Below are 27,964 nucleotides of genomic sequence, written 5' to 3'. Positions count from 1 at the left end.
CTTTATGTAGTAGAGAATGTATAACTTAAATGAATAAATTAGAAAAGAAAATTAAGCTTTTATGAGTTTATAGAAAAAGAGTAAAATAATACCAGTGATTGTAGAATGAAGTAAATAATAATAACCTATTATTGTTAAGTTATTATTAATAAGATATGTAAAATGAGCCAATACAGAGGATCAATAAACTAAAAGTTAGTTCTTTTGGAATTACTAATGAAATTCATTAACCTTTCTTCAGACTGATCAAAGAAAAACAAATGTTACCTAGAAAATAAATAACAAGAATAAAAATGGATTTAACGACAGTATAAACGACTAGAAAAATATAAGGGGACACCATTACAATTTTAATTGAATAAATATAAACTATAGGCATATATATACAAATTTTTGTAATAATATATCTAACTAAGGCCAAGTCAAGAAGAGGTAGAAATCTTACTAATGTAATTGAAGTAATATAAAAAGAAAGCATTAGCACCAAAATGTTTTATAAGCTATTTCTATAAAAATTCCAGTAAGTACATCATTCAAATATTAAAGAAAAAAGTAGGTAATAGAATATGAGCTATATTCTGCCACTCGTTCTGTTCATTTATTGAACCTAATGTTATCCTAGATACCAATACGAACAAGAAAAAGCAGGCCAATAAGCAAAGATGAAAACTTAAAAAAAATTAGTAATAAGCATTAAATTCAATCACATATGAGAGTAATATTATGTCAATTAATTTATTTTATTCTACAAATGCAGGGTTTGATTTAGTAATAAAAATATATAAATATCATTTACTGCATTTGCTGATTAAAGGGACAATTTAGAATAATTTTCACAGATGCATGAAAAACACATAAAAGTATAGGCATTCAGTGATCATTTGGATAGATATTCCTAGCAAACTAGAAATCCAAGGTTGCTCCCTTAAATTGATTATCTACAGCAAACCAACCATACACCCCATTATTAGTGGGGAAAATTTTAAATAATTTTTTTAAAAAAATAAAAAACAAACATGAATATCTATTACTGCCACAATTTCTTTCCATTACTGAAATGGGAGTTTGAACCAATGCATTAAGAGCAAGGGAAAAAAAAAGCTAAAAAAAACAAGTGAAAGAATAGGAAAGGAAAAATTTAAATAGCAAAATATTTGGTAAGAAGAATTATCAAGGAAGACTGTTGTGCTGTTCATTTTCCTGTTTGCTCTCAGATCTCTTCTAGGTCCCTTTTCTAATTTACTCCATATGGTAGGGATCTACAATTTACAGGTTTCCATGAAAACAGGCTTCTCAGGAGGTACAGGCAGTAGAAGCTCCTGAAAGAAGAATGGAGGACTGAAAAAAGAATGGAGAGCATGAAGACCAAAAAGTCAAAGTATTTCCCTCTCTCTTGCTTTGTCTAAAGTGATATCTATAGCAAGCAGCAAATTTGTCTCTTTTGGTGCCAAATTTCAAAAGATAGTTACTTCCTCTGTGGATCTCTCTCCCAAAGGGAAATCCTTCTCACCCTCTATCACTGAGTTCTAGTTGGTTTCTAGGCACAGGTAAAATTACCTCTTTCCATTGTCTCATGAAGAAAAGTAATGGCAGAGGTTTTTGGATGTTGCTAAATGCTGGTTGCCTCATCTCTGGTTGGATGCTCTTCAATCTTTCCATCACTTGTGTATCCAATGCTTGGCATTAATGTCACTCTTACTGATTTAACTAGTGATCCTCTTTTCCTGACTTTACCCTGAGTAATAAATATGTAATCTAAGAAAGGGGCAAAGGGAATTCCCAGGACAAGAATAACACTTACAAACACACTTACAAACCATAAGCCAAGAAAGTCAACTGATAAAAATCGAAATATGAATAATCAATAAATAGTGATAAAGGATATTTGAGTGCCACTGAAAACTCTTTTTCAGTCCCATAGTAGCTCACATACAAGGTCTCCACTCCTCAGCATTGTCAATTTCAAAGAACCTAATAGCAGCCAACTCCTTAATTTCATCACGTGACCTAGGGTAAGCATTTCTAAAATTGAAGATTGTTCCTGTAAAGGATCCAAGGCTTGAAATGTACCTGGAAGGCAATCAGATAAATGAACATGTTTCAAGAAGAGATTCTTAATATTTCATTTAGAAAATATGGTTCCAGAGAGTGGAGGAGAAAGATTTTGAGGGAAGCTGACCAGGGGAAGAAAAAATATGGAATTGAGGACCTAAGAAATAACATGGGAATAGGACTTGTGGAGGGGAGTGGAGGACTAACACGTGCTGTGTGGCACTGGATGACAGGGTAGCAGGGAGTGGAGGACTACCCCACACCTCCAGGGTAGCGGGGTGTTGCCACTGGCTTTAAGCTCCGGGTGAAAGTAGCTCCGGACCTGATGGATATGAGAACAGTGATTGATTATGGCTCATGGCCTGGGTCAGTGTAGTTGAGTCTTTGTTTAAACCTCTCAGCTGGATATTGGTGACCAATAGTGAACTGAAAATTGGGGTCTTCATATGCATTTTGTTCAAGGATTTTAAGATTTTAGAACTCAATGAAAAGTCTGAGTTGAGATGTTTGAGGGCAGTTACCATGTGTTCTGCTTGTGGTAGAAAAACTCAAATTTGAAAAATGGAATTGTATGTGGAGATTAAATTGCTGTAAATCAATATCTACTAATTCATTCACTTTTAGAAATTCATTCTATAAAAGTTTTTTGGACAACTGTTAAATGCCAGGCACTCTTCTAGGTGTTGGTGACTTGCAAGTGAACCAACATGCCATAAATCCTGTCCTGATATAGCTAAATCCAGAGTTTGTAGTCTAATATGAAAGATGATAAACTATCAAATGAAATGTTTTTGTTCTTTACAAAAAGTCTCTTTATTTTTTAAACATAAAATCACCTTTATTATGTTTAAAATAAATCCAATGAAAAATAAAAGAAATTTTTTATTTCATGAATATGCTCAAATTTTGTATTAGAGCTATCATTTATATTCAGGAGATAATGTATATAATTGATAATATGCATATTATATTAAAATTTTGGAAGAAAATCTGTGCATTTACATTCTTACAAACATGTTAATAATTTCTAGTTAAGTTCCACTGAAACAGAAAATACCTTTCACCAAAAAGACCAAATTTCTTAATGGCTTTGGTAAATTGATCATTTAGTAACAATCCATTATTCAATTTCAATGTAGAAAAGTAAGTATAACAATGAAAAACTGAAGAAAATCACGGAAATCATACAAATAGTTAATTCATCCCTCCAAAAATAGTTTAATATTATATTGATAAGAAAAAAATCTATATTACCTTTCAATATTCTAATGTGAACTTCTTATTTTCATGTACATTGCAAATTTTAACTTAACTATTTGAAGATTCATAAAATTTTACATCAGCTTACTCTCAGAATTTGGCTTAAAAATAAAATAGACCTTGCAAAGAGAAACTTACCATATTAAAGTATACCTCTGTCTTTCAATTTTTTATGCATTAAATTTGGGAAATTTATTATGAGGTACATGACATTAAGCCCAATCTTAAAAATAAATAGCTTTCATTAATTTTCCAAAATATGCAAAAGAAAGGGATGATTATTAATTCCAGTGAAAAAGATTTTTAATATTCAGTAGTAGAGTGCAGTGAGTAAAACATTCCCCTATTAGAAGGAATTGCTTGCCATTAGGGATATATAAGACTTCATTGGAATGGAGGAAAGGTGAATTATCAGCCTCTGTAACCAACTAATAGTCATAGAAATCATGGGAAGAGAATCACTATATTAAGCCATCGTGTATGAGTGCTACAAAGATGGGGACACCCTATCATGGAAGATGACATGTGATTTAAAATTGCTGATTATTTTGCAAGGTAATAGGACAGGAGAGTCATCAGAGTGATATCTTTAATGGGAAACGATATAGAATGATATGAATTTTACAGACCATTTTCATGATAGAATTAAATCACAAGTGCATAATTACAAATGAAGGGAAAATCCCACAGCCCTTGAAATAATTCCCACTCTTGTATAAGGAATGAATGTTAAAAAAAAAAAAAAGAAAGAAAAAAAACGGGCATTGCTATGGTGGCTGAGCAGGCAGAATTCTCTCCTGCCAGGCCAGAGACCTAGGTTTGATTCCTGGTGCTTACCCACGCAAAAAGAAAAGAAAAGAATGCTCCAATACCCCCCACCCCCATTAATTTTGTCCATAACTTACTAACCTTACTCAACACTGTGAGACAAATAAAACTTTTCAACATGGACATTAAACACGGTGGCTGTAAAGCTTCCTAAGTTAAGGTGTAAAACATTATTCAATTAATGCCAGAGACCCGGGTTTCATTTCCGGAGCCTGCCCATGTCAAAAAAAAAAAAAAACAAAAAACAAAAAAAATACCATTATTCAATTAAAGAAAATAAACATGTTTTGAGTAGGTTTTAAAACATGAATGTAAGAAAATTATAAATGTAAATAATTTTGATTAACTAAAGCTAAAAATTGTTATAGTCAATAATTATCTTTTTACTAAAAAATATCTAATAAGAGTGCTTTACTGTGATAGATATATTGTTTATAATGTGCTAGGCACTAATTATAGTAAAACACAAAACACATTATGATTTCAGAAGTGAGATATGCTTCAGGTTCTGCCACAAACCAGCTATTTGACTTTGGAAAATCACCTAATTCTTAAGCCTTGTGCTTTTTTTTCAATGTCATGAATAAGGACACAGCCTGAATGATATCTCGGCATCCTTCCTAGACAATCCCTGTCAATGCAAATGCAATTTGTATTTGCTTGTGGAATCCCTTTGTTACTTGGATTTGAATGTGGGTATCTCCTATGTAATAGAAACCAATAAAATAATGAACTGCCACTCTGAAGATCTGGAAAGCTAATCAATCTCTTCTTTCTCGCAGGTATAAAATTTCTCTGAGTAATCTATTTCATGCTTCAAATATGTTATTTGCTTTTTTTCAGACAGACATAAAGTTTTTTATAAAAATGTTTCTTCTCTGTTAGAATGGCAGCTGCTTGATATATGTAGGATTAATTAAGTAATTAAATAAATTACTTAAATTTTAAAATTTATGATATTTACAACACTTATTAAGAAACAACTATATGTCAGGAACTGTGGCAGAGCTTTGTGTAAGATTTTATCAGAAACATATGGCTTAGAACCCTACTTTTTAAGAATTCACATTCTAGCAAAAAAAAAGCCAAATTTGAATAAATATGGATGATTCTAGGTATAAAGCATGTGAGTTACCTAATGACCAATTAATATATGGTCGTTTCAAGACAGAATAACCTTTCCAAGAAGAAGAAAGTCTAAACACTACATAAAAGACACACATGAGCATGAAACCAGAAGCAATATAAATAGCTCTGCATGTCAGGTGCAGGGTGATAAGAAAGAGATATGAGCAGAGATGGAAGGGATGTATCATTAATGATATTTTGTGTCTTGCTTTAGTTATTGGATTTTATCCTGGGGATTTTAAATAGAGAAGTGACCCCATCAGGCATGTGTTTGAAAAAGATTACTTTATCAGCAGCGTGAAGGATAGATCTGACAGGGGACTGAAGCAGGATGAACATTTAATAGAAAGGAGAGATGCAAAGAGCAGCATAGACAGTGCACATTAGTGAGTCTTCAAACATGTTTATTGAGTTGAAATGAATTGAAGAAGTTTGCTGAAACTTTCTTTGCTCACGTCTTATTTTTAGAAAATGTCAATAGCAGCTACTCATTGGGTTGCTTCAAAGTTTCTCCACTGAACCCTGGTGAGGGTGAGATGGTTGAAATCTAGGTGAGTGACCCATCTCATCACAGATGCTTCAAAAATGTCATCAAACACTCTTCCAGAGATGGTGTCATTGTTCACAATAGTCTTTACAGGTCATAGGTCTTAGGCTGTACTCTGATGCACAAAATATATTCTGCTTTATGCCTTTGCAACGGAATTCAATAGGTACCTTAATTATTCCCTTTGTACCTAGACAAACAGGATGTCAGTGATTGGTTCACTTTGATTGCTGTGACCAAACTTTTTGAGTACTAATATAGCTACAGCTGTTGTGTATTCTTTTTCTTTCCTGAGCCATTTCCAGAAAGTGTTGCCAATAAAGTAAATCATTTATCAGTGTCTGTCAATAAATTTGAAACCTAAGATACACCAGAGAGTAGGTCGCCTACTGATGATTGAAAGCTGACTGCAGCTTTTTTATTTTTGGAATACTTTCACATTTTTATAAATGTATCATTATGACATTGTCATATGGATAAAAAGAAGTATCTTTTCCTGATTTACAAATGAGTGAGCTAAGATCTCAAAGAACAACTTATAAAAAGTCAGTAAAAGTACTTAGTTCAAAAGGCAAAAGACTAGCTCATCATCACAAAGCACTATATTAATAGCTCTGATAGTTCTATTGATGGTAAGGTTTTATTATTTCAGTTTTGGCAGTGGAAACAAAAGTAATGTCAACAAATATTGATAGTGCTCATCATTTGAAAATCAACATTAGATAGTTTGATATTTCCAAGGTCTAAAAATAGTGACTGCTCTTCTGAAGGGCAGATCCTTGAGGAGCAGCCAGCACAGATAATTAATTTAGTTGCCAGAAATCTCTGAGTACCTATTTTCTCTTTTAGGTTCCTTTTTAATCTCTTGTCTATAAATGTGTAGGCACATGTCAAGTACTTATTTATTTATTTATTTGATGGTACAAATCATGTAAACAATTAGAGAAGAATTAGTCTTTTTGGAGTTAGGCCATGCAGAGTTCAGATCTGAGCTCCATGTTTTACCAGCTGTGTGTAAGTCATTTAGGTCCTCTAAACTTCAATTCATTAACAGTTCTTGACATATAGACGATATGGACTAGCTATAATCATTAATACACTTAAAACACAAGTATATAGGAGATTTTCAGTGCTGCTTTTTCTGAATCTGAAGTAGATTATAATAGAAATGATTTATTGGGCACTACATCAAGCCCTCTCTGAAGACTTGAGTGTTTTTTCCTTTACTTCAGTGTCTGCTCTTTCAAGAAAAGGATTAAAACATATTACCATTTTTTGAGACAAAATAAGCTAGTGTGAGATATATATATAATGTCAAACAATAATTGCACTCATTACTTAAAGAGGAGGGAGGGAGCAGAAAATAGGGACAAAAAACATGAAAATTTTCTGAATAGATATTTTGTAAAGATTTGATTTTGAAATGATGTTAGTGTTTTACATAAATATAAAAAACAGTTGAATTAAAATGAATAAAAGCCTAAAAATATAATCAATTTGAAAAAAACTTAACTGCATAGAAGACTGGTGGTGCAACCCAAGGAGGAAATATTTCAAAGAATTTTAAACATGATTATTTGAACATAGAAAAAGATATTCCAAAAGGATAAAACAAAATAGAGTAATAGTAAAATGCATGAAGAATCATATTATTAGCTATGCTGGTATTTCTATTGCAAATAGTTTTATTTATAGTAAGATAAAATAATGAATTTTGTTATTATCATAAGGAACCAATATTTCAGCATAAGAAAACACAGCTGCAGGGGTGACATCACCAACACGGCCACATAAATTGCTACCGAAAAGCTCTCCCTGTCTGAATTGTTCTGAAATATGGAGAAAGATATGAACTGGAGAGAGTCCCTGCAATCCCAAATTGAAGAAGTCGAAGAATATCAGGTAGGAAATTTCCATTCTGGACTGGCCAGTCCTCTCCCCTCCCTCTCACTGGGTCTCACAGTGTGGGATGGATAGAGAAAGAGCAGCAGGGACCTTTTCAAATGGGGATATAGAATACATATTCTCTTACAGTATTGGGGCAGACTTTTATCTTTGGAGACCTGGAGGACAAGGGAGAGCATTTCAAGGCACCAGGTCAGTGACAGACCCAGAGTCTGAGAAAACATGGATGGAAGCTCTGTTTCTAGCTCTGGGTCCAAATGTCCTCCCCTCACTCCTGTGAGAAATGACAGCGAGAGACCTGATCCCCATCTCAGGAAAGGCTAAAAACTAGGAGAGCTGGGGGTGTACTCTGCCACAAATAAAGTGGGGGGCACAGACCCGTATTGAGCCAGATTTTGGCCTGCAAAGAGAATGAACAAGAACCCTGCAGTCAGCCTTGCCTGGTGATACAGCCTGTGCAATGAAGGCATACAGCTCTGAAGTTGATTAAGTTATTGGACAGTGCCATCTGCTAGGAGCAAAGGAAAGTGCAAGAGAATTGAAAGGCTTTTTCAGAGACTATCCAGAAAATTATTTTATGCTTTCTGGAGTGATTCTAGACCCCCCTGTATGGGAACCTGACTCTGTTTTAGCTGAGAAACGTGTATGACCCAACAGTTAAAGCAGTGCCATATAACAAATCTCGGTCTTTCAGAATAGCGGGGAAAAAAACCACCATTGGGAGAAAGTAGACATGTTTTACTCACAGAGACATCGCTGTGGTGTCTAATGCCTACTCTCATTCCTGAGGTAGGCTACTGTAGGTGCCTGTGTTTTGACAGAGACTGGTGGGCAGAACAAATCTGACAACTTGCCAGTGAAAGAGATAAAGAGATAGAGAACAGATCCAACCAATGGGAAAACCCTAGGCAAAAGAGATAAAATGACCTCTAATTAAACTAAACAAGAAAACAAATGCTTTGACACCAGCAAAAGAAATCATGATTCATACCAGGAAGAACGAAGAAATGGCCCAAACAAAATAACAAGCTATACCTCAACTGAGATGCAGGAATTGAAACAACTAATTAATGATGTTAAAACAGATCTTCTAAATCAATTCAATGAGCTGAAAAAAATTATGGAAAAAGATGTGAAGAATAAAAGAAAATGCAGGGTGGCCATATGGAAGAACTTGAAAGCTTAAAAAATAAATGGCAAAACTTATGGGAATGAAAAGCACCATATAAGAGATGAAAAAAAAAAAAAAACAAAACAGCAGATTTGAAGAGGCAGAAGAAAGGATTAGTGAACTAAACATAGAACATCTGAAATCCTACACACAAAAGTTCAAATAAGGGGAAATGGAAAAATTTGAGCAAGGTCTCAGGGAACTGAATGGCAACATAAAGCACATGAATATATGTGTTATAGGTGTCCCAGAAGGAGAAGAGATGAGAAAAGGGGCAGAAAGTATAATGGAGGAAATAATCAATGAAAATTTCCATTTGAAAATTTTCTTTTCTTATGAAAGACATAAAACTATAGGCCCAAGAAGCACAGCATATAGCAAACAGAATTGCTTCAAAGAGACCTACACCAAGACCCTTACTAATCAGATTGTCAAATATGAAAGAGAAACAGAGAATTCTGAAATCAAAAAGAGAAAAGCAATCTGTCACATGCAAGGGAAGCTTGAAAAGACTAAGTGCCAATCTCTCACCAGAAACCATGGAGGCAAGAAAGCAGTGGGATGATATATTCAATATACTGAAAGAAAAACTGGCATTCAAGAATTCTATATCTGGCAAAACTGTCTTTCAAAAATGAGGGACAGTTTAAAATATTTAGAGATAAACAGACACTGAGAGAGTTCATGAACAAAATACTAAAGGGAGCACTAAGGCAAACAGTAAAAGCAGGTGAGGGAAGCTTGAAGAAGTGTGTAGAAATAAAGATTAGCAGGAAGGGTAACTAATAGGATTAAAAGAGAGAAAACATATGATACAACAGAAAAAATCTAGAAGAAAAATATTTGAAAAAATACAGTCTTTACAGTGATAGCATTAAATGTTAATGGATTAAACTCCCCAGTCAAAAGATATGCATGGGCAGAATGATTAAAAAAACAAGATTCATCTATATGCTGGGCATAAGAGACTCACTTAAATGCCAATGACAAAAAACAGACTGAAAGTGGAAAAGATATTTTATGCAAACAACAACCAGAAAAGCAGGAGTAGCCATACTAACATCAGAAAAATGAAACATCAAATGTAAAACTCTTAAAAGAGATAAGGAAGGACATATGCATTAATAAAAGGGACAATTCATTAGCAAAATATAACAACCATAAATAGCTATGCACTGAGTCGGATACACATTTTTTTTCAAGTGCTCATGGATCATTTTTCTAAACACACCACATTTTGGGGGCGTAAAGTAAATTTAAGAATATTGAAATTAAACAAAATACTTTCTCAGATAATAATGGAATGAAGTTGCAAGTCAATAAGAGGCAGAAGCCTGGAAAATTCATAAATTTCTGAAAGCTAAATAATATAGTCTTAAACAACCAGTGGGTCAGTGAAAAAATTACAACAGAAATCAGTAAATATCTCAAAGCAAATGAAAATGAGAACACAAAACTTGTGGGAGGCAGCAAAGGTAATGCTGAGAGGAAAATTTATTGTGTTAAATGCCTATATTAAAAAAAGAAGAAACAATAAAAATTGAATAATTAACTGCTCACATGGAGAAACTAGAGAAAAACAGAAAACTAAAATGCAAGCAGGAGGAAAGAAATAAATGAAATTTAGAACATGAAAACAATAGAGAAAATCAATAATAGCAGAAAGTGGTTCTCTGAAAAGTCAATAAAATAGATGGACTCTGTTTTAGCTTGTTAAGCTACCAGAATGCGATATACCTGAAATGGATTGGCTTTTTTTTTTTTTTTTCGTCATGGGCAGGCTATGGGAATTGAACCCAGGTCTCTGGCATGGCAGGCAAGAATTCTGCCACCGAGCCACAATTGCATCACCCAGGTTGGCTTTTATACAAATAATTTGCTAAATTGCAAATTTATGGTTCTAACAGCTTATTAGAAAAACATGAACAAATAACTTTGACTCAAGAAGAAATAGAAGACCTCAACAAACCAATCACAAGTAAAAATTTGAATCAGTCATCAAAACACTCTAAAAGAAATTCAAGGAGCAGATGGCTTCACATGTGAATTCTACCAAACATTTGAGAAAGAATTAGTACCAATCTTGCTCAAACTTGTTAAGAAAATTGAAGACTAAAAGCTACCTAACTCATCCTATGAAGCTAACATCACCTTATTATCAAAGCCAGGCAAAGCTATTACAAGAAAAGAAAATTACAGACTGTTGTGGTCAGCTTCATGTGTCAACTTGGCCAAGTGGTGGTACCTGTTTGTCTGGTTGGGCAAGTGCTGACCTGTCTGTTGCAATGAGGACATGTCATAGAATTAGGTCACGATCATGTCAGCTGCAACCACAGCTGATTCCATTTGTAATCAGCCAAGGGGAGTGTCTTCTGCAATGAGTGATGCTCAATCTAATCACTGGAAGCCTTTTAAGGAGGATTCAGAAGAGACAGGCTCTCTTCCTGCTTCATCCAGCAAGCCTCTCCTAAAGAATTTGTCCAGACCCCCCCAACAGAATTGTCAGCCTCACAGACTGCCCTGCAGATTTTGGAGACACTTTTATAAATTGTATATTTGTGAGTGTTCCTTATTGATTCTGTTTCTCAAGAGAACCCTAACTAATATACCTTGATACCAGGAGTGATTCTTAAGAAACAGAATCTTAAAAATGGTTTTTTATGAATGGTTTTCTACTCTGACTGGACTCAAAGGCACTAAGGACTCTGATTCCCATAATCAGAATGACACTCCCAATACATGGAGTGAGTTGGCAAAAGAAATAGTCAAAATATCAACATTCGATTCTTCTAATGCTTCGCTTGCATGAAGCCAGGCTCTGTGGGATAATGTTTTTGACACTTTTACAGAGTTTTGTGGAAATAAGAGGTATAGGGATGTTGACTTGTTGTTGTTAGATACACTGGCTACATTAAGGAGTGAAAGGGATGGCCTAAGGCTTCAAACAAGAAGCTTAAGTGTTGTCTGACAGATGTAGAAGTTTCTATGAATATCCTGAAGGAAAATGTTATTTCCTGTAGCTGTAGATTTGAGATCTCTGAAAATTAGACTCAGAATCTTATTGTTAGAGTAGCAACTTCACAACATAAACTTAAATCTCAATGTTACATGGTGTCTGCCATTAAAGTGAGGGCATTGATTTGAAAGGAGTGGGACATTGAAAAATGGGATGGTGACATATGGATTGATAATGATGTCGGGGGTGAGGTTGAAACCCTAGGTTGTGCTGAGTCTTCTTTATAACCCTGTAATAGTTTGCCCAGAAGACATAGCCACCCCAATTCCAGCCTGTCTTGAGGAGTTGGCCACCCAACCTCCTCCTGAAGGGATTAGCCCTAGAGTGATTAATCCTGTTTCACCAGATGAAACTGCAAATGAAGGCCCTGAAGCAAATGGCTTGGAAGATATTTCTAATTCTTTTCATGAACCACCCCCACCACTCCTCATTTCTTCCAAACCTATAACTAGACTGAAGTCCCAACGGGCCCCTAAAAGTGAGGTACAAAGTATCACACATGAGGAGGTACATTATACTCCAAAAGAACTGGGTGCGTTTCCCAATTTATATAGACAGAAATCAGGGGAATATGTATCATAATGGATTTTAAGGGTGTGTGATAATGGTGGGAGGAATATAAGGCTGGAGCAGGCTGAATTTATTGATATGGGCCCACTAAGCAGAGATTCTGCATTCAATGTTGTAGCGCAAGAGGTTAGAAAAGGTGTTAACAGTTTGTTTGGGTGGTTGTTTAAAACATGGATCAAAGGTGGCCAACATTACCTGAGGTTGAAATGCCAGAACTGCCCTGGTATAATGTAGATGAGGGGATCCAGAGGCTTAGAGAGATTGGAGTGTTAGAGTGTATTTATCATGCAAAGCCTGCTCTTACACTCTAGGAATGTCCAGAGGATGCACCTTTTACCAGAACAGTGAGAAATAAATTTATGAGACTAGCACCATCATCCCTGAAGAGCTCTGTAGTTGCACTTCTCTGTAGGTCAGATATTACTGTAGGAACTGCTGTCACTGAGCTGGAACCCTTAAACACAATGGGGATGATAGGATCCTGAGTTGGCAGAAGCCAGGTGGCAGCACTTAATTGCCAAAGACAGGGTAGGCGTGGCTAGTATAATAGACTGTAAACTCAAAGAAGGAGTCAAAATTATATGACTCTCAGAGATTTGTGGCATTGGCTAGTAAATCATGGGGTACTTAGGAATACAATAGAAGGGCAATCTACGAAATTCTTATTCGAGCTGTATGAACAAAAGAATTCTAGGTCAAGTGAACAGAAGTCTAACTTGAATTACAAAAACATTACAGAGTCATGGCCCCTTAATCAATTTCCAGACTTGAGACAATTTACAGACCCAGAGCCCCTTGAATGAAGGGGAGGCCAGGTCCCTTTGGGGGAAAACCCTGTTACACTGCCACAAATTTATACTATTAATCTTCCTCCCAGCCTTCCCCAAAGAGACCAATGGCCTTTTACCAGGGTAACTGTGCACTGGGGGAAAGGCAATGATGAGATATTTTGAGGATTATTAGACAGTGATTCAGAAAAGACATTAATTCCAGGGGACCCAAAACTTTACTCTGGTCCACCAGTCAGAGTGGCGGCTTATGGAGGCCAGGTGACCAATGGAGTTTTAGCTCAGGTCCGTCTCACAGTGGGTCCAGTGGGCCCCTGGAACCCATTCTGTAGTTATTTCTCCAGTTCCAGAAAGTATCATTGGTATAGACATACTGTGCAACTGGCAGAATCCCCACATTGGCTCTCTAATTCATGCAATGAGGGCTATTATGGTGGGAAAGGCCAAGTGGAAGCCAGTAGAACTGCCCCTACCTAGAAAAGTACTAATTCAGAAGCAATACGGGATTCCTGGAGGGATTGCAGAGATTACTGTCACTCTTAAGGACTTGAAGGATGCAGGAGTGGTGAATCCCACCACATCCCCATTCAACTCTCCTGTTTGGCCTGTGCAGAAAATACATGAATCTTGGAGGATGACAGTGGATGACAGTGGTAAGTCCAATTGCAGCTGCTGTTTCAGCTGTGGTATCATTGCTTGAGCAAATCAATACATCCCCTGGTACCTGGTATGCAGCTATTGATCTGGCAAATGCTTTTTCCTCAATAGCTATTAGTAGGGACTATAATAATAATAGCTATAGTAGGGATTATAATAATAATAGCTTTTTCCTCAATAGCTATTAGTTTGCTTTCAGCTGGCAAGGTCAGTAATATACTTTCAGTGTCCTACCTCAGGGGTATATCAACTCTCCAGCCCTATGTTATAATCTTGTGCACAGGGAAATTGATTGTTTGTACCTCACATAAGACATCACACTGGTCAATTATATTGATGATATCATTTTGAATGGACCTAGTGAGCAAAAAGTAGCAACTACCCTAGACTTTCTGGTAAGGCATTTGCGTGTCAGAGGATGGGAGATAAATCCAACAAAATATAGGGACCTTCCACCTCAATGAAATTTCTAGGTGTCCAGTGGTGTGGGGCATGTTGAAATATCCCTTCTAAGGTGAAGGATAAGTTGCTGCATCTGGCCCCTCCTATGACCAAAAAAGAGGCATAGGGCGGGCCGCCGTGGCTCAGCGGGCAAAGTGCTTGCCTGCTATGCCGGAGGACCTCGGTTCGATTCCCGGCCCCAGCCCATGTAACAAAAAACGGAAAAACAAAATACAATAAAACAAGAAAATGTTTAAAGATGTTTCCCTTTCTTCCTTCCTTCCTTCCTTCTATCCTTCCTTCCTTCTCTCTGTCTTTCCTTTAAAAATAAAAAAAAAAAAAAAAAAAAAAGAGGCATAGCACCTAGTTGGTTTCTTTGGATTTTGGTGACAACATATTCCTCATTTGGATGTGCTACTCTGGCCCATTTATTGAGTGACCAGAAAAGCTGCTAATTTTGAGTGGGAACCTGAACAAGAGGAAGCTCTGCGACAGGTTCAGGCTGCTGTACAAGCTGCTCTGCCACTTGGGCAGTATGATACAGCAGATCCAATTGTGCTGGAAGTGTCAGCGGCAACTAGAGATGCTGCCTGGAGCCTTTGGCAGGCCCCTATAGGAGACTCACAACATAGAACTTTAGGATTTTGGAGCAAAGCCTTGCCATCTGCTGCAGATAACTACTCTCTTTTTGAGAAACAGCTTATGGCCTGCTGTTGGGACTTAGCAGAGACTGAATGCTTAACCATGGGCCACCAAGTTACCATGAGACCTTAGTTGCCTATCACGAGCTGGGTATTGTCTGACCCACCAAGCCATAAAGTTGGGTGTGCACAGCAGCACTCTACTGTAAACTGGAAATGGTATATATGAGATAGGGCCAGAGCAGATCCTGATGGCTCAAGTAAGTTACATGAAGAAGTGGCCTAAATGCCCATGGTCTCCACACCTGCCACATTACCTTCTCTTTCCCAGACCAAAGCTATGGCATCTTGGGGAGTTCCTTACAGTGAATTGACTGAGAAAGAGAAAACTTGGGCTTGGTTTATAGATGGTTCAGTATGATATGCAGGTACCACCGAAAAGCGGACAACTGCAGCACTACAACCCTTTTCTGGGGTGTCCTCGAAGGTTAGTGATGAGGGAAAATCCTCCCAGTGGTCAGAATTTCAAGCAGTGCACCTGGCTGTTCATTTGCTTGAAAGGAAAACTGGCCAGAGGTGCGGTTGACTCATGGGCTGTTGCTAATGGTTTGGCTGGATGGTCATGGACTTAGAAAGACCATAATTTGAAAATTGGTGACAAATAGGTCTTGGGAAGAAATATGTAGATAGACCTTTCTGATTGGTCTAAAAATATGAACATATTTGCATCCCATGTGAATGCACACCAGAGGGTGACTTAAGAGGAGGAAGGTTTTAATAATCAGGTAGATACAATGACCCGTTCTGTGGATACCAGTCAGCCTATTTCCCCAGCAATTCCTGCCATTGCCCAATGGGCTCATGAACAAAGCGGTCATGGTGGTAGGGATAGAGGTTATGCATGGGCTCAGCAACATGGACTTCCACTCACCAAGGCTTACTTGACTACATCCACTGCTGAGTGCCCAATATGCCAGCAGCAGAGACCTACACTCAGTTCCTGATATGGCACCATTCCCCAACGTGACCAGCCAGCTACATGGTGGCAGTCTGATCATATTGGAACACACCCCTCATGGAAGGGGCAATGATTTATTCTAACTGGAATAGACACATACTCTGGATATGGGTTTGCTTTCCCTGAATGCAATGCTTCTGCCAAAACTACCATCTGTGGGCTTACAGAATGCCTTATCCATCATCATGGTATTACACATAACGTTGCTTCTGATCGAGGAACACACTTCACAGAAAATGAAGTGCAGGAATGGGCACATGATTATGGAATTCTCTGGTCTCACTATGTTCACCATCATCCAGAAGCAGCTGGATTGATATAACAGAATGGCCTTTTGAAAACTCAATTACGGTGCCACCTAAGTGGCAATACTTTGAAAGGCTGGGGTAATTTTCTCCAGGAAATGGTATATGCTCTGAATCAGTGTCCACCATATGGTGCTGTTTCTCCCATAGCCAGGATCCATGGGTGGAAACCAAGGAACCAAGGGGTGGAAATGGTAGTGGCACCACTCACTATTACCCCTAGTGATCCACTAGGAACATTTTTGCTTCTTATCCCTGCGACCCTGAGCTCTGCTGGTTTACAGGTTTTAGTTACAAAAGGGAGAGTGCTTCCACCAGCACAAACAACAATGATTCCATTGAACTGGAATCTAAGATTGCCACCTGGTCACTTTGGGCTACTCATACCCCTGGATCAACAAGCCAAGAAGGGGATTGCATTAGTCTGGGGTGATTCACCCTGACTATCAGGGGGAAATAGGACTGCAACTATACAATGGAGGTAAAGAAGTGTTTTCTTGGAATATAGGAGATTCTCTAGTGCATCTTTTAATACTACCATATCCTGTGATTAAAATCAATGGAAAACTGCAACAGCCCAATCCAGGCAGAACTATCAAAGGGTCTGAAACTTCAGGAATGAAGGTTTGAATCACCCCACCGGGTGAGGAGCCATGGCCAGCTTAAGCGCTTGCTGAGGGCAAAGGGAACATGGAATGGGTAATGGAAGAAGGTAGTGATAAATATGAACTATGACCACGTGAATAGTTACAGAAATGAGGACTATGATGCTGTTGTGTTCCTGTTATACTATTTAAGTTGTAAGATATCAAGTTTAAGAATGAATATTACCCAAGGACTTGCACCCTGTTCTGGAGAGAGTTACTGTGCTTCCATTTATATGTAGGACAGTTGAGTATTGTTAGGTGAATGAAAAAAATGTGTTCTAATGTTTTTTATTTAGAAATTAGGTATGGTTTAAGGTGATATATATATAACTGCCAAGTTGACAAGGGGTTGACTGTCCTGGTCAGCTTCATGTGTCAACTTGGCCAGGTGGTGGTACCTGTTTGTCTGGTTCGGCAAGTGCTGGCCTGTCTGTTGCAATGAGGACATGTCATAGAATTAGGTCATGATCACGTCAGCTGCAACCACGGCTGATTCCATTTGTAATCAGCCAAGGGGAGTGTCTTCTGAAATGAGTGATGCTCAATCTAATCACTGGAAGCCTTTTAAGGAGGATTCAGAAGAGACAGGCTCTCTTCCTGCTTCGGCCAGCAAGTCTCTCCTGTGGAATTTGTCCACACCCTCCATCGGAATCATAGGCTTCACAGCCTGCCATGCAGATTTTGGACTCAGTGCTTCCGTGGTTACATGAGATACTTTTATAAATTTTTTATTTGCGAGGGCTCCCTGTTGATTCTCTAGAGAACCCTAACTTATACACAGACTAATCTCTTTAGTAAACATAGATTAAAAAAAAAACCTCAACAAAATATTCACAAATTAAATCCAGCAGCACATGAAAAGAATCATACACCATAACCAAGTGGGTTTTATCTCAGGTAAGTAAGGGTGGTTCAACACAAGAAAATCAATTAATGAAATACATCGTATCAATAAATTAAAGAGAAAAAATGCATGATCATATCAGTTAATGCAGAAAAGCATTCGCTAAAATTCAGCAATGTTTCTTGATGAAAACCCTTCAAAGGATAGGAATAGAAGGAAACTTTCTTAACATGATAAAGGGAATATATGAAAAACCCACAGCTAACATCATACTCAATGGGGAAAGACTGAACTCTTTCCCTCTAAGAACAGGAAAAAGACAAGGATGTCCATTGTCACCACTGCTATTCAAGGTTGTGGTGAAAGTTCTCGCTGAAGCAATTAGACAAGGAAAAGAAATAAAAAGACATCCGAATTGGAAAGAAAGAAGTAAGTAAAATATTCACTGTTTACAGATGACATGATCCTGTATGTAAAAAAATAAAACTAAAGTAAAGTTATTAGAGGTAATAAAAGCAAAGTGACAAGATACATGATCAACATGCAAAAATTAGTTGTATTTCTATACACCAATAATAAGTAATCTGAGGAGGAAATCAAGATAAAACTGATTTATAATAGCAATTAAAAAATCAAACATTTAGGAATAATTTTAACCAAGGACATAAAAGAAAACTATAAAGCTTTGCCAAAAGAAATAAGGGATACTTAAAGAAATGGAAGGACATACTGTGTTCATGGATTTGAAGGCTAAATATAGTTAAGAGGCCCATTCTGCCCGAACTGATTTGTAGACTCAATGCAATACCCAATAAAATTCCAACAACTTACATTACTGAAATAGAAACACAAATAATCAAATTCATTTGGAAGAGTAGGTGCTAAAAATGTCTTGAGAGAGAAAAATAAAATGAGACAACTCACTATACCTGATTTTAAGTATATACATAGCTACAGTGTTCAAAACAGCATGGTACTGGCATAAATGAAGGTGTATTGATCAGTGGAATCAGACTGAGTGTTCAGAAGTGGACCCTCACTTCTATCACCAAGTTATCTTTGATAAGTTGATCAAGTCAAGTCAATAGGACAGAGCAGCCTTTTCAACTAATGGTGCCTGGAGAATTGGATATCCATATCCAAAAGAATGAAAGAGTAGTGCTATCTCATACATTATACAAAAATTAACTCAAAATGGATCAAAGGCCTAAAATTAGAGCTAAGACCATAATGCATTTAGAAGAAAACGTAGGAAATTTTTTTTAAGTATCTTGTGATAGGCAGTGGTTTCCTAGATCTTACACCCAAAGCACGAGCAATGAAAGAAGAACTAGATAAACGGGACCACTTCAGAATTAAACACTTCTGTATGTCAAAGAACTTTGCCAAGAAAGTAAAAAAGCAGCCTATGCAATGAAAGATGATATTTAGAAACCACATGCCAGATGAGATTCTAATATCCATAATATATAAAGAGATCCTACAACTCAACAACAAAAATACAAACAACCCATTTAAAAAATGGGCAGAAGACATGGACTGACACTTTTCAGAAGAAGAAATAGAAAAGGCTCGAAAACATATGAAAAGATACTCAATGTCACTAGCTGTTAGGGAATGCAAATCAAAACCACAATAAGATATCATCTCACACCTACCAAGCTGGTCATTATTAAAGCAAAACAAAACAAATCAAAACAGAAAACAACAAGTGCTAGAGAAAATGTGGAGAAAAGTTACATTTATTCTCTGTTGGTGGGAATGTACAATGGTGCATCTGCTCTGGAAGGCAGTTTGGTGATTCCTCAAGAAGCTTAGGTATAGAATTGCCCTATGATCCAGTAATCCTAATACTGGGCATATATTTGGAGAAAACGAAAGCAAGGACACAAATTAACATTTGCACATCAATGTTTAGAGTGGCATTATTCACTATTGTCAAGACATATAAATAGCCCAAATGTGTATCAATGGATGTGTGGATAAACAGACTGTGGTATATACATACAATGAAATATTACCCAGATGTAAGACAGAATAAAGTCATGAAGCATGTAACAAAGTAGACAAACCTTGAGGACATTATGTTGAGTGAAATTAGCCAGAAGAAAAGGACAAATACTTTATGGTCTCACTAATACATGCTAACATTGAGTGAATTTTTAATGTTAAATTTGAGAACACAGTTTATCAGGACATAAAAGAGAGCAAAGATTGAGCATTTGATGCTGAAGGATTACAGAATGTTTTACAGGAGTGATTGTAAAGATCCAGAAAAGGATAGCACAATACTATCTGGTGGTAGCACAGCATGCTAACTACACTGAACAAAGCTGAGTATGGGTATAGTTGAGGGAGGAAGGCTAGGGGCATACTTGAATCTAGAAGGAAAGACAGAGGATAAAGACTAGGATGGTATAACTTAGCGATGTCTAAAGTGAACAATGATGGTTAAATGTATAAATATAAGATTGCTTTTGCATGAGGGACAACAAATAAATGACAACATTACAAGGTAATGAAAATTGGATGGTATAAAGGAAAATACATAATCAATGCATACTAGGGTCTGTAATTAACAGGAACATTGTATTAGACTTCCATTTCATGTAACAAAGGCAATATGCCAAAGCTAAATGTCAATGAGTGGGGAATATGTGGAGAGGTATGGGATTCTTTGCAAAATAAATAGAAATATCCTCATATAGATTATAATGGTGAAGACATGGCTATGTAATCATACCAGGAACCACTGATTTTTTCTTAGGATGGATTGTATCATGTTGAATAAAACAGTTTAACAATGAAAAAAGAGATATAAGTGCTGGAGAAAATGGGAAAAGATTAATCTGTTCACTTTTGTAGGGTAGCAGAGAGCAACAGTCCCTCTGTGGTGACTCCACAGGAGAGTAGGGGTGGGGTTGCCATATAATCCTGCAACACAGGTGTATACTTGGAGGAACTGAGAGCTGGGCATGAATGGGCAATTGTACATGGTGTTTATGGCAGCAGCTGAGCTCACTGGCCTCCCCTCTACATGGGACATGACTCCAAGGGGTGAAGCTCTCCCTGGCAAAGTGGGATGTGGGTGGGATGTGAGTCCAGGGAACAAGCCTGGCCCTGGCATGGTGAGAATGTGAAGACTTCTTGACCAAAAGAAGAAGATAAATGAAACAAAATGAAGTTTCAGTGGGTAAGATATTTCAAATAGAGTTGAGAGATCATTCTGGAGGTTATTCCTATCCAGCATATAGATATCCCCTTTCAGTTTTTGATGTATTGGAGTAGCTAGTGGGCAATACCTGAAACTGTTGAACTGTAATCTTATAGCCTGATTACTGACTATGATTGAATAATTATAGTGCTTTTAAAGTGTGTGATTTTAAAAACCTTGTGACTGACACTCCCTTTATCCATGTAAGGACAGATGAATAAGAAAAAAAAGACAATAATTAAATAAATAATAGGGAGGGGGGACATGGGATGTTTTGGGTATTCTTTTTTGCTTTTTATTTTCACTTTTATTCTTATTTTCATTTTTAGTTTTTGGTGTAATAAAATGTTCAAAGTGATGACAAATGCATGGCTATATGTTGATGCTGTGAACCACTAATTGTGCAATTTAAATGATTATATGGTATGTGAATTTCTAATTTATCTCAATAAAATTGCATTAAAAAGAGAAAGCAGATGAAAACATCAAATCAAATAAAGTAAAAACCTTAAATTAGAAAATTATAATGAAAATGGAGCTATCAGAATGAATTCAAAATATATTTTTCCATTTTAAACATGTATTTCCCAGTCTTATATGCTAACAATGACAACTCCATAGCAGTGAGCATCTTCGCAAAGAGAGTGTGGTCTTTTAGACAGCATTTTCTATTAATGTGAATCAGGGTCTTAAAGAAATGGCTAAATCTAGATATGAAGGAAAAAATGTACAAAATTAGCCCTAGACATCTTATCATTGCAAAAAGCAAGGCAGCTTAAAAAAAAAAAACACCTAGAGCATTTCAAGAGAATTAAGGGGCCAGTTTGATGAGATTCCCATTTTCCCCTTGAATGCGGCTATCTGAGAAGCGAAACGAATATGATTCGATTGATTAAGGTTAATGATATATGATAAATGTAAGAATTGGTATATAACACTTCAAAAAGAAAGACACCTTGCTCACCTTTGCTAAGCACTAGGTAATCAATCAATCTTGAAAATTGAGAATAAGGGGAAAATCTCAAGCATTAACCCCAGCAGTTTTGTACAGACTACCACTATATAATCGATGAAGGAATTGCTAAAACTAGGTGCTCCAGCCAATAAAGGGACAAAATAATAATCAAATTTCAATATCATCATATTGGAATCACTATTGAAATCATAGATATAGCAAATGGTTCTCAATGGTTGCTAAGACTGTTAGGAGAGATGCAAGAGAGAGAAAGGGAGAAAGGGAAGAAAGGATGAAAGAAGGAAAGAACCACACACAATATTCCTGCTGCAGGAAATAAACAATGCAACCTATGCATATTACAGCCCTCCTCCCCTCCCCCCAAAAATCTAAATTTGATGAAGCCAATAAACCAAACTATCATTTATTAGAAGTGCAGTCAATTGACAAAACAAATTGTCACCAAGGGGATGCAAAATGAAAAATAGGAGATACATACAAGACAAATTATTTGGTTTCATTTAAAAAAAAAGGCAAGAGAAAATAAAAGGCAAAGGAACCTATAGATAAAATAATATTCTTAAACATTTAAATCCGATGTAATCTGTGAACTTATTTGGATACTCATACAAACAAACCAACTTTACAAAAAGATAAGGAAATAAATTAAAGACATAATAGAGCAAAAGCCACCACTGGTTAATTTACAATACTAAGGCATTGTTATTAACGTTTTGAATGATGATGGTGTTGTGTTTATATTTTATAAAAAATCCTAAAGAATTATGTGCCAAATTATCTACAAATGAATTTTATGATTTGGGGGAGTTGAATCAAAATAATCCTAGGGAGTAAACATGAAACAATGTTACTGATGAATTAATCAACTTTTGAAGTTTGTTGTTGAGTAAATCAGGGCTCATTTTACTATCCTTTCACTTCTGTATATGCTTTAAAGTTTCTGTAATAAAATCTAAATTCAGCTATTTTAACATCTTTTAAACATTCTTAATCCTTAATGAAGGATTCCTAAGGAAGGATTCCAACATTCCTCTAAAAATTAAAGTAATTGTTTCCTTTTTACTGATAAGAGCAAGGAGGAACAACAAAAGAGGAATAGCAAGAGAAAGATTACGTCCTGGGGAAGGAAAGATGTTAAAGGAGGTTGGATGTGGGAGGGGCGGGACAGGCAACTGACAAAATCATTCATGTCTGAGGTTCTAGGGAGTGATGCCTGACCACTGGTGTGGAGGCTGCTGGGTGATTCTTACATAGGCTGGAATTTAATATACATTATCAACTGAGATTGACTAATAGGAGATTTGCTCTGGGATGTGAAAGGGAAGTGCTAAAGTTTACCAAGATTTGGGCAGCACAATTATTGAGGTAACAGTCCAGCTATGGAGACTTCCTATCAATCACAATATCCAAACCATGGTGGTCTCAGCTAAAATTAAAACAATTTGTTTCAGTAGGGGAAAAAGATAAGTAATTGTGACACTAATGAATGTTTTAGGAATATAGTTTGAGAATCAGAAATATATATATATATTTTTAATCCAAGCTTAACATTAAAAACCACTGGATTACTTACTTGGTTTCTCTGAAGATATTTCTTATCTGGCTCATGAGAATGAAACTCATACATTATAGAAGAATTGTAATGTTTAGATCAGATATTGTATAAAATGTGACTATTGTGATGTTTCAGTATGTAGGTACTTCTAAATGTTTTCTCTAGAGAATAGCGAGTTGGGAGAAAAATAACAGCTAGTTTTCTATCAATAGACAGATGAATCCCTGTGATGGGGGAAAAAAAGAGCAAGGTAAATGAGAGAATGCACACAGACAGAAACCCAATCCTGAGAAATGAGATACTTGAAGGGAAAGAGTGCTGTGTTTCAGAGATAAATGGCATAAATGGTATATGACAATAAAGGGACAATGCCGGAGTCCAGAAATCCATACTTGGGTCTGGACTTTTGGACAAGATGCAATGTCACAAGTCAGTTTCTTGGGTATAATTATGATTTTCTGAAGTCAGAATTTACTCAGAAGCTTGGATATGATTAAGCCTGGAGCTGGAAAGATTATTTTGACCAAAATGCTGGAGCAGATAAGTAGAAACTGAAGAATTGAAGGCATGCCAGATAGGTGCTGTAGATCCTTCAATGTTGCTTCTAACCTCTCTTATTGCTAAGCAAATTTGTCAATATTTATTGTTTAAAGGGTGCTGGTTTTTCCTTCTGTCTTGAAAGAATCTTATATTCTGTTGCTGGGGAAATTGAAGACTTGTTTATATTGTTGCTTCACCTGAAGTTTACATAAATTCAACAACATTATCTGGAATCATAGGATGGAGAAATATTAGAAACAGATATATATGCAGATACTATATGTATTCACATTATGCCAAAGAATAAACTTGCCCATAATTTTTATTTTACTTACTCATAGCTGCTTAACAATTAGTGTAGAAACTCTTACTCAAATCTGGTATCTTTAAATTTCCTTGTACTGCATAACTACTATTATTCTTAGGAGGTATTTCCTGTAAGAAATCCCCTTGGTTTTGTGTGATATTATTGTATTTAGAATGGAAAACAAATGGCTAGTTTGACCAAATATAGATAATCTTGGAAACTTTATAAGTGACAGAAAGTTGTAAATTTCTTGTATCATCTTTTCAAATTGAAATGAATTTAGAAACCAAATGGAGCCAGAGCCCTACCTTGGTCCAATATGAATGTTTTCATTTCTACAGTAATTCCATTAAGGAACACTCTCCAAGTAAAGCACAAGTAGGATTTCATTTAGTTTAGTTTTCTTTGCTTACAGGAATTCTGTAATGATCAAATGTTACTTTATACAAATCATATTTAATATAATATAATAGAAAATAAATAGGTATCTCATCTTTATGATTTAGGTATATTTCAAAATTTAATTTAAAATCTTATAGATTGAAATTTGCAGTATACCCGCTCCTTAAAAGAAATATTTCACTTGAATATCTTCAACTACTGTTGTATACGTCATATTTCTGTGCCTTTAGCAGCAAGGGAGGGTGGAAAAGTAGGGTCCTGGCTTATAACTTTGAGAAGAAGGATTTATATGTAGTAAATTTCCCAGCAAAGGGAAGTGTACCTTAAAATAGTGGCAAACCACAAAGCATGCATGTTACCAATACCCATGAAAGAAAATGGATGGAACAATTCCTAAAATCCTAGTGGAGATTTTTATTTAGAAGTTAGCAGTCTGGGAATATAGTGACATGTGATTATTATTATTTTTTTTAGTGAAAATTGTGGCTTTTTGGCATGTCAGTGGTGGAGGTTTTGGAATCCACTGAGCAGTGTAGTGATGCCAGCCATCATGTCTCAACACAATATCAGTGCAGTCAGTGGTGGCATAATCCCTCCGAATCTAAGTGGAATTCTATGGGAAACTAAACATGAGACAGAGAAGTTTTTTGGAGAATACTTTCAGAAACCACAGGAGTGAAAGGAGTGAAAGATGCAGGATTCAAAAGAAGGTGAACTGCCATGAAATTGCAGCAATGCCCTCAGCCTATACTGTTGGGCACAGAAGCTGGGAAGGCAATTCAGCGTTTTTCCAAATTGAGATAAAAGGGCCAAGTTTTCTATCCTATAGTAACCATGCAGTGGGTATGGGCTAATTGTAAGGATAAACTTAGGTAAGAGCACTCCCTTTAACTGAGGGCAATTCCTTGGGAAAGACACATCTTTGAAGCTTCTGCATCCAACAATGCTGGCAACTGATTCTGAGAGGGAGAATCGGACCTTCCACTACACAAGAACTATACTTGCGGGTTTTGCATATCTATACATGCTGTGCAATCTCCAAATCCAGTTCTCTGGCCCTCCTGGAATCTGTGAGCATTAAAACTTCTTCTTTTGCCAATTAGCATATATTTTCTTTTTGAAGAGTTCTGTCTGATATCACCTTACATATTCTTAATTTATTTTATTATTATTATTATTATTATTTTTTTACGTGAGCAGGCACCAGGAATTGAACCCGGGTCTCCCGCATGGCAGGCAAGAATTCTGCCACTGAGCAATTATTGCACCACCCTCTTAATTTATTTTAAATTCCTAAACGACGTTTCCCTCCAACTATAATCACTGCAAATGTGTCCTCATACATTGTTTGCAGAAGCCTTTCAAGATTTTCTAAGGGTTGTTATTGATATATGAAAACGTAAATAAAGAGGATTGATCTTTACATCTATATTTCTCTTAATTTTTTTTTTTTTTTTTTTTTGTATTACAGCTTGTAAGTGAAGAGAAAGTGCCACTGAGGCAATGAGAGTTTGGTCCATAAGTATTGTGCTCTCACCATTTCTACTTATCGTACACCAGGCCCCATTTTTTTTTTTTTTTTTTTTTTTGTACATGGGCAGGTACCAGGAATCGAATCCTGGTCTTCTGGTTCAACAGGCAAGCGTTCTTGCCTGCTGAGCCACCGTGGTCCGCCCACCAGGCCCCACACATAAGCAAGAGGTAAGAAAACCAGAGTAGGCATGCATTTGTTCGGTCTTCACAAATAAATTGGGAAGAGAAGAATGAGATACCCAGCAGCTGGAAGGAAATCGGGACACTTGGGTTTTTTTGCTACCTTCTCGTAGTACGCTGTGGTGGACTGAATTGTGTACGCCAGTCTGAACATGTTCTTGGTCTTGGCCTGCATCCTGATGGGTGTAGACCCATTGTACCTACGAGCTCTTCAAAAGGTTGTTTCAGTTAAGGTACAGGGTGGTTAGGGTGGGCTTTAATCTGGATTACTAGATCCTTCATAAGCAGAATGAAAGTTAGAGACAGAAAGTCAAAGGCAATGGGGACCACTGAAGAGAAAGGAGCAGACAAGGCTATGTGCATTGCCATGTGACAGAAAAGCCAGGGACCAAAAATCACAGTCTTTGGGGAGATAGCATTGCCTTACTGATGCCTCAATTTTGGACTTCTTCTTGACCTCAAAATTGTGAGTGGATTAATCCCTATTGTTTAAGCCAACCCATCGTATGGTGTTCTAGTTAGTAAGTTGCCTGACTGCCATATACCAGAACTGGAATGGCTTTTTAAAGGGGGAATTTATTAAGTTGCAAGTTTACAGTTCTAAGGACATGTAAATATCCAAATTAAGGCAAAGCTATGCAAATGTGAAAATTAAGGCATCCAGGGAAAGTTACCTTGGTTTAAGAAGGCTGACGATGTTCAGGGTTTCTCTCTCAGCCGAAAAGGCACACAATGACCTCTGCTAGCTTTCTCTCCTCATTTCATAAGGCTTCTTCAAAGACTTCCCCTGGGTTCTGTCCATTCTGTTTGCCCTGTCTGTTCTGGTGACTCTTTCAGTTTTGGTTGTTCTAAAGTTTTTTCCAAAACGGCTCCCTCTTAAAGGGCTCTAGTAAGCAACCCCACATTGAATGGGTGGAGACACATCTTCATGGAAACGATTTTAATCAAAAGTTACCACCCACAATTGGGTGGGTAACATCTTCATGGAAACAATGAAAAAGCTCCCACCCAGCAATATTGAATGAAGATTAAAGAACTTGGCTTTTCTGGAGTACACAACAGATTCAAACTGGCACATACGGTACTTGTTGTAACAGCTGGGAACTAAAACAGAGACAAATATAAATTAATTAGGTAGAGCTAAGTCAGGGTAAATTTTGCATGAGTGAGAAACATATACATTGATTCCCAATAAGAAACAGAAGTATATTAATTGCTTTCTAATACTGAAAAAATCAGATATGAACCAGGTGAATATTTTTAGTAGACATTGTTCCATTTTGCTCATTTTCTTTGATTAGTGGCTTGTAATTTTGAAGTATGGGTACTAAGATTTAGGAATAGTGTTTTGGCAAGCTCAAAACAGTGCAGGGGAGCCAGGGGAAACAAAAATAGGAGAAAATGGTGTCATACACACAAATTGATATGGAAAAAATGTT

At 36.6% G+C, this 27,964-nt stretch overlaps 1 pseudogene; it reads right to left on the bottom strand.

Moving 5' to 3' along the window:
- Positions 1–26,700, bottom strand: part of LOC143680529 (palmitoyltransferase ZDHHC3-A-like) — a 46,948-nt pseudogene extending 20,248 nt beyond the window's left edge.
- Positions 26,701–27,964: the final 1,264 nt, after the last annotated feature.

Source organism: Tamandua tetradactyla, chromosome 4, assembly GCF_023851605.1.
Source record: "Tamandua tetradactyla isolate mTamTet1 chromosome 4, mTamTet1.pri, whole genome shotgun sequence".
NCBI classification, from domain to species: domain Eukaryota; kingdom Metazoa; phylum Chordata; class Mammalia; order Pilosa; family Myrmecophagidae; genus Tamandua; species Tamandua tetradactyla.
Note: the sequence above shows the minus strand (reverse complement) of the source record. Positions and strands in the feature narration are given on the sequence as shown.